This window comes from Fukomys damarensis, unplaced genomic scaffold (genome assembly GCF_012274545.1).
Source record: "Fukomys damarensis isolate Sample0158 unplaced genomic scaffold, DMR_v1.0_HiC HiC_scaffold_39, whole genome shotgun sequence".
Classification (NCBI taxonomy): domain Eukaryota; kingdom Metazoa; phylum Chordata; class Mammalia; order Rodentia; family Bathyergidae; genus Fukomys; species Fukomys damarensis.
In genome coordinates this window covers 58168037-58175175 of record NW_022900951.1, presented here as the reverse complement: position 1 = coordinate 58175175, position 7139 = coordinate 58168037, and the positions used below count along the sequence as shown (strand labels likewise).

General features: G+C 41.5%; 1 long non-coding RNA gene across 2 annotated transcripts in view; it reads right to left on the bottom strand.

The window, feature by feature from the left end:
- Positions 1 to 6622: 6622 nt before the first annotated feature.
- The window catches only part of LOC104866904, a 905-nt gene continuing 388 nt past the window's right edge, over positions 6623 to 7139 (bottom strand). For both annotated transcript variants that reach the window (XR_004515855.1, XR_781601.3), the window contains exons 2-3: positions 6904 to 6957; positions 6623 to 6703 (exon numbers count right to left, since the gene is read on the bottom strand). This is a non-coding gene — a long non-coding RNA (uncharacterized LOC104866904). The remainder of the gene's footprint in view (positions 6704 to 6903; positions 6958 to 7139) is intronic.

The window sequence follows — 7139 nt, the reverse complement described above, 5'->3', positions numbered from 1 at the left end:
ATGAGCTGGTTTGGAATTCTCTGGAGCTTTGCATAAATTGTGGTATTTCAAGCAGAAAACCAAGATCGCGTTCTGTGTTACTACCTAAGTGTTAGGTGAAAACGGGAGGGAGCTGATTCACGGGCAGCGCTCAAAATGGCGGTTTTGACTTTGCGGCATGGTCAGCATGGCTGCCTGTGCTTTGTTGACCGCGCAAAATGGCGGATCCAGTTAGTCCAGCGTTAAAGTGGCGGGAAAGCTAAATAATGATGGGTGCGTCTTTGATCCAATGTGCAGGAAGGTGGTGGAACATTTTGCTCATGTAATAATAAGATGGCGGCCGAAGAACTTGCCGCAGATTAAAATATGGCGGGTTTTCTTCCATTTTTGACATGTTAATTTCATGGCGGATTTTGTCTCAGGAGCAATGTGGCACACGTTGTCATGTGCATAAGATGGCGGTTCCTCACGTGGATAACATGGCAGGGTTTTGGTTGGTACAATCTTGGCGGGCTTGCATAAGGTGGACCTGCCCCATTGTTAAAGATGGCGGGCGCTACCGCCTTGTGCCGCCCCAAACTGGAAAATTCTGCCTTGGTAGTGGAGGATTGCTGGATGACCTAACCAATCAGAAATGAGAGTGGAAATGGGCCTGGCCAATTGGAGCAGAGGATGGAATTAAAACTTGATGACACTCTCTCCAGCGAGCCCTTGAGTGAGCTAGCATGGCTCCTTACGGGTTTCCTTATTCAGCCAGTCAGAAGAAATGGAGAGGCTGCGTTATGCGTCTCTCCTAGTGGGTCATACCCAAGGTCTTAACGAGGATATTTGCCCTTTACATCTCCCTTCCCTCAAGTCTGTCCTCTCATTTCTAGCATGGCTTCCTGCTATGCTGGATATATATATATGGCTGAATAGACTGAACCTCACCCCAATCCTCTGTATTGTGGGCTTGGCCTAATGCTCCTTCCTGGCCTCTGGTCTAACAGGCACTGTGGCCATGGTCAGTGTCCGAGGCCTTCCTGGGGTGAACATGGTGGTAACCCATAGCAAAAACCAGAATGGATCTCAGATCATGTTTGGCCAATGGGTAGCATAAGAGGAACCCTCTGCCTTCCTCAAGAGAAGCATTTAACCCCATGGCTAATGCAGGGGTCGGATTTTGATTTGTATTAATTGTTTGGATGTCAGTCAAGTATCTGTGTGGTTTGCTATTTTAGTGTTTGAATTTAATTTTTAAGGAACTATTACAGAAATGTATGTAGGGGATTTATTTGTAGAATTCATTTAATTACCTTTAATGAGTTTTAATTTCAGACTCTTTAACATTTTCAGTTTGTTTCCTTTTATTGGCAGTAGATATTCAGAGTCATTATTTGGCATTTAAAAATTTTTTGCTATTATTTTCTTTGAAATTGGCTTACCAACCTATTTTTCTTTGCATTTTGAAGTGTTTTGTAGCACAGAAACAGTAAATAAGATATTTAACGTCATAACCAAATGTGAAAAGGAGTATCTGAAGGTCTACACCACTCCAAGCTTTGCTTTGTTGGCCCCATCCTTAATGCTGCACTAATTGACAAATGACCTACTTTTCAGGCATTAAGCTTGAATTGCTGTGGCCTGGTGTCCTTTATCAGACTTATTACATTGGAATATGAATAACCATATTTCAATTTTCAGTGGTTTCATGCCTTCCTAGCACCAAGCTCCTCCCCAGTCCTAATCCCAGCAGTGCCCCAGTCCTGCCCCCCCAGCCATGACCCTGCCCCTTGTCCCTGCCCCAGCCCCAGCCCTCTGATCTCCCACCCCAAGCCCCAGGTCCAACTCCCCCTCCACACCCCTGCTTCTCTTCCTAGAGTTATTCCAATCTTCATTGATTAAGTGACAAAAATAAATTGTCCATTACTCATCTTGTTAGACTGAGGTGTCCTGTCTATCTCTAGCGCTGCTAGTTTTCAGGGCAATCTGCCCACCTCACCATTTTCAGCTAATGCACACGTGATAAATCTTCACAATATGTCAATGTTAGAAAATGTTAATCAAGAGCTTCATATCAGAGAAGTACTAAATACTGTGCATAGTTTGAGTTACTCATCTTTTCAGTCCTGTGCCCTTAAGGCAGGAGAAAACCATTCTTTGTCATTGCTGCAATAGTCAGTCTCAATGGTCTGTTCTCATGAACTGTGTTGACCAACTAAAACTTTGCACTGAGTGTATAATTGTCCATATTCTGTGCACAGGATTAGAACCCAGTCCAAACCCCATTTAGATTCATCAGAAGGGGCAGACAAGCCAAATCTTCTGTTGGACAGTTAATGTACTCAGTTTCAGTTGTCATAGCCTTCCCTGTTAAACAAAGGCACCCTTTTTGCTTTGCCTTTTTGGAGAGTACTGTTGTTCTTGATTAAAGTACAAAACAGTAATTTCATTGGTTCATTAACTACAAGGGCCTCCATCCTTGCTTACTTTGAGGCAGTGCTAACTACCTGAGACCATATTTCTTGAATTATTGAGTAATACCTCTTTCCACCCTGTTTGTACTACAGTAAGGGTGCTCATTCTCAAAGTTTCTCTTTTAAATGTTAATGTACTTTATCATAATTGTATCTGCCTAACAGAAAAGAACCACTATAAATAATAAATTTATTATTACAAGCATAATCCTAATGGATTAAAACGGAATCTTTTATATGAAGATCCCTTAATCCTCTGCTTTGTATCAAGAGGTTGCTAATTACCTAAGGTACCTTGTCCTGAAATTGTTGTGCAGAATTGCAGTTGTCTACATCTTCTGTTAATCTGGAATCCCATCCTCTTAGGCTCCTTTTGCATTACTTCAGGGGGTACTTGGCACTTTAATCTGCATATTTACAATTGTTCATTTTATTAAATTAATATATCATCTTCATTAGTATTACAGCTGAGAGTGGTAACCACTAAGACTCCATTTTTATTGTTAATATGCATAATTGTAATCAGCTACATCATTTGTTACCTTCCTTGGGGCTATGAATGTGCAAAATTTCAATATTCGTGCTTCCTCTTTTTGAAGGAATATCCCACCCCTTTTATATTATAGCGAGGGATGCTAGCAACCTAAAGTCCTTCGGTTGGGACTCTTACATATATTTCCAATTGTCCGTGGCTCCTCCCATTAAGTTAGTATTCTGCTTTCTTTGATTATAGTAGGGTTTAAAACCCACCTGAATTTGACCCACCTGAATTATTTCTGTTGGCTGATTCCTTCAACAAAATTGCCCTATCTACCACATAATTAGCAGTAGTTTAAGCCCCTTTATATTAAGAGTATGATCCCATTTCGTTGCTCTGTTTGCATTACTGCAAGGATTTCTCACTAGGTAAGATTCTCACTCTGGCCATGCATACTTAAATTTTCTCCAGTTATATAAACCAGGTAAAGACCTCACAGCTCTATTTATATTCTCTAACAGGAGGAGGCTACTACTTCAGACCTTTATGTTAATGTGCACAATCTTCCTTGTTCTGCACAAATTCTCAGTTGTCCAAAACTGTGCCTTTCAGGTCAGAACTCCAGTATTTCTCAAAACACAGGATGCTAACCAAGATAAATCCCTTCTCTTAAGACTCCAAATACTGCATAATTGCAATCCTCACTGGTCCTTCAAGTTATACATTTGTCTCTGACCCCTTCATACCTTCTTAGGTTTACTGCATGAGGTGCTATTTATCTAAAGCTCCTTTCTCCAGCTTTTAATGTGCGTAACGACAATTAGTATCTTTCCCTTTGATACTTTGTTTGAAATACAGCAGGTGTGTCAACCATTAAGTGCCCATTTTGGAGCCTGTGAGTATACTTGTCTGGATTTCTATGCATTAGGAAAAGAACCTGCCCCCACCCTTCTACCTTTTTCTTCAGGCAGGAACTGCCCACTCCGTAAGACCCTTAAACTTGAAAATTCAGGGTCCACATTGTAATAACAACTGTGCACCTTGAATACTAAATGTAATTCCACATGGCTCATCATTTGAATAAGATTCTGCCCTCATACTCACCTTACAGTACAGCAGTGGTGCTTATCAATAGGACTTGTATTATCGGCCTGTTATATAAGTGTTTTTATTTGTCCGAGTTTCTGTGTGCCATCCCAAACCTTACCTTGCCCCTTCCCCATCTATCCTCCTTTCCCTTCCAGCAAGGAGTGCCTAGCGTATAAGGCCATTACAATGAAACAGTCATGATACACAATGGTAATGACTATGTCCATGCTCCTTGAATACTAACGTGTATAACTACACATAGCTCATTCTATTTGCATAAAATCCTCTCGGCCCTTTTTGCAATACAGCAGAGGTGCTCATCACTAAGCTTCCTACTTCTTGGTCTCTTATATGAGTAATTATGTTTTTCTGAATTTCTATTTACTAGACAAGGAACACTCCCTCCAATACCGCCTGCCCTCACTTCCCCCATTCTCTCCCTTTTCCTACCAGCAGAGACTTCCCACTCCGTAAGACCTTTATACTTGAACAGTCAAGGTGCACAATTGTAATAATCAAACATGCACCTGTAATAATAATGTGCATAATTGTACATGACTCACCATTGGAATAAGATTGTCCTATCCACCCCTTAACTAATACAGCAGGGGTGCTGATCACTAAGGCCTCTCTATTCATGTCATGTTTTGTGGGTGATTGAGTCCCTGCATACTAGACAAGGGACCCCAACCCATACCCTACCTTCCCTTCTCTATCTTCATTTCCTTCTAGCAATTCATTAAGATTTCCTAACTCATTAAGACCCTTGAAAAGTACTTGAAAAGTCAGGGAGTACAATTGTAATTACCACAACCATGAACCTCGAATACAAATGCTCATTATTAGATATGGCTGATCTCTTTGGAAGAAGATCCTATTACCAGCCACTTTTGGCCAAATAGCAGGGATGCTGATCACTAAGGCCCTTAATCTTGGCCGGTTAAATGGGTAATTGTGTTTGTTTCTCATACCTCAACCTTGCCCTCCCCTCCCCATCTATCTGCCTTTCCCTTCCAAAAGGGACTGCCTGCTCTTAAGACCCTTACATTTGACCCATCAATGTGCACAACTGTAATGACCAAAACCATGTACTTTGAATACTAATGTGCATTATTGCACATGGCTGACTTCATTGGAATAAGATCCCATTCTCAGCCCCTTTTGTAGTACAGCAGGGGTACTGATCACTATGGCCCTAATTTTGGCACATTACATGGGTAACTCTGCGAATTCCTCTATAGTAGACAGCCTTCACACCCCAACTGTGCCCTGCCCTTCCCTATCCATCTTCCTTTCCCTTCCACAAAGACTGCCCACTCAAAGACCCTTACATTTGACCTACCAGAGTGGACGATTGTAATGACCAAAACCCTGTACCTTGAATATTAATGTGCATAACTGCACAATACTCATCTCACTGGAGTAAAATCCTGTTGTCAGAACTTTTGCAGTACTGCAGGGGTACTGATCATGAAGGCCTCTAATCAAGGCCTGTTGTATGAAAGATTCTGCTTTTCAGAGTTCTGTGAACTAGGCTAGGACCCTTGTATCTCCCAACCCTGCATTGTCCTCCCCTATCCATCCTTCTCCCTTCCAACAGGGGCTGCCCACTCATAAGAAGACCCTTACTCTTTGACCCATCAAGGTACACAACTGTAATGACTGAAACCCTGCACCTTGAATACTACTGTGCATAACTTCACATGGCTCATTTCATTGCAATAAGTTCCTACTGTCAGAATTTATGCAGTACAGCAGGGGTACTAATCACTAAGGCCCTTATCTTGGCCTACTATATGGGTGACTATATCTCCCTGAGTTCCTATGTACTAGTTGAGGAACTTCTCAACCCCTAACTCTGCCCTGTGCCCCTCTCCCTTTCCATCGTCCTTTCCTGTCAAACAGGGACTACCCACACATAAGCCCATTTCACTTGTCCTATCAAAGTACACAGTGTAATAAACAAAACCATGCACTTTGAATACTAATGGGCATAGCTGCACATGGCTCATCTCACTGAAATATGATCCTATTGTCCAGACTTTTGTAGTACAACAGGGGTACTGATCATGAAGGCTCTTAATCTTGGCCTGCTGTATGGACAATTCATTTTTCTGAGTTCTGTATACTAGACAAGGACCCTTTGTACTTCCCAACCTGCATTTTCCTCTCCTGTCCATCTTCCTTTCTTTTCTAATAGAGACTGCCCACTTGTAAAACTCTTACACATGACCCATCAAGGTGCACCAGTGTAATGACCAAAACCATGCACCTTGAATACTAGTGTAAAATCCTACTATCAGAACTTCTGCAGTACAGCAGGGTTGCTGATCATAAAGGCCCTTACTCCTGGTCTCTTATATGGGTGATTGTGTTTGCCCGAGTTCCTGCGTACTAGACAAGGAAACTTTGTAACTGCAAACCTATCCTGCCTTCTTTCATCTAACTTCCTTTCCCTTCCAATAGGGACTACCCACTCAAAAGACCCTTATTGTTGACCCATCAAGGTGCACAACTGTAATGACCAAAACGTTGTACCTTGAATTATAGTTTGCATCAAGGTGCACAACTGTGATGACCAAAACGTTGTACCTTGAATTATAATTTGCATCAAGGTCCACAACTGTAATGACCAAAACCTTGTACCTTGAATCATAGTTTGCATCAAGGTGCACAACTGTGATGACCAAAAACGTTGTACCTTGAATTATAGAACTGTAATGACCAAAACGTTGTACCTTGAATTATAGTTTGCATCAAGGTGCACAACTGTGATGACCAAAACGTTGTACCTTGAATTATAATTTGCATCAAGGTCCACAACTGTAATGACCAAAACCTTGTACCTTGAATCATAGTTTGCATCAAGGTGCACAACTGTGATGACCAAAAACGTTGTACCTTGAATTATAGTTTGCATCAAGGTGCACAACTGTAATAACCAAAACCTTGTACCTTGAATTATAATTTGCATCAAGGTGCACAACTGTGATGAAAAACCTTGTACCTTGAATTATAATTTGCATCAAGGTGCACAACTGTGATGACCAAAACCTCGTACCTTGAATTATAATTTGCATCAAGGTGAACAACTGTGATGACCAAAAATCTTGTACCTTGAATTATATTGCATCAAG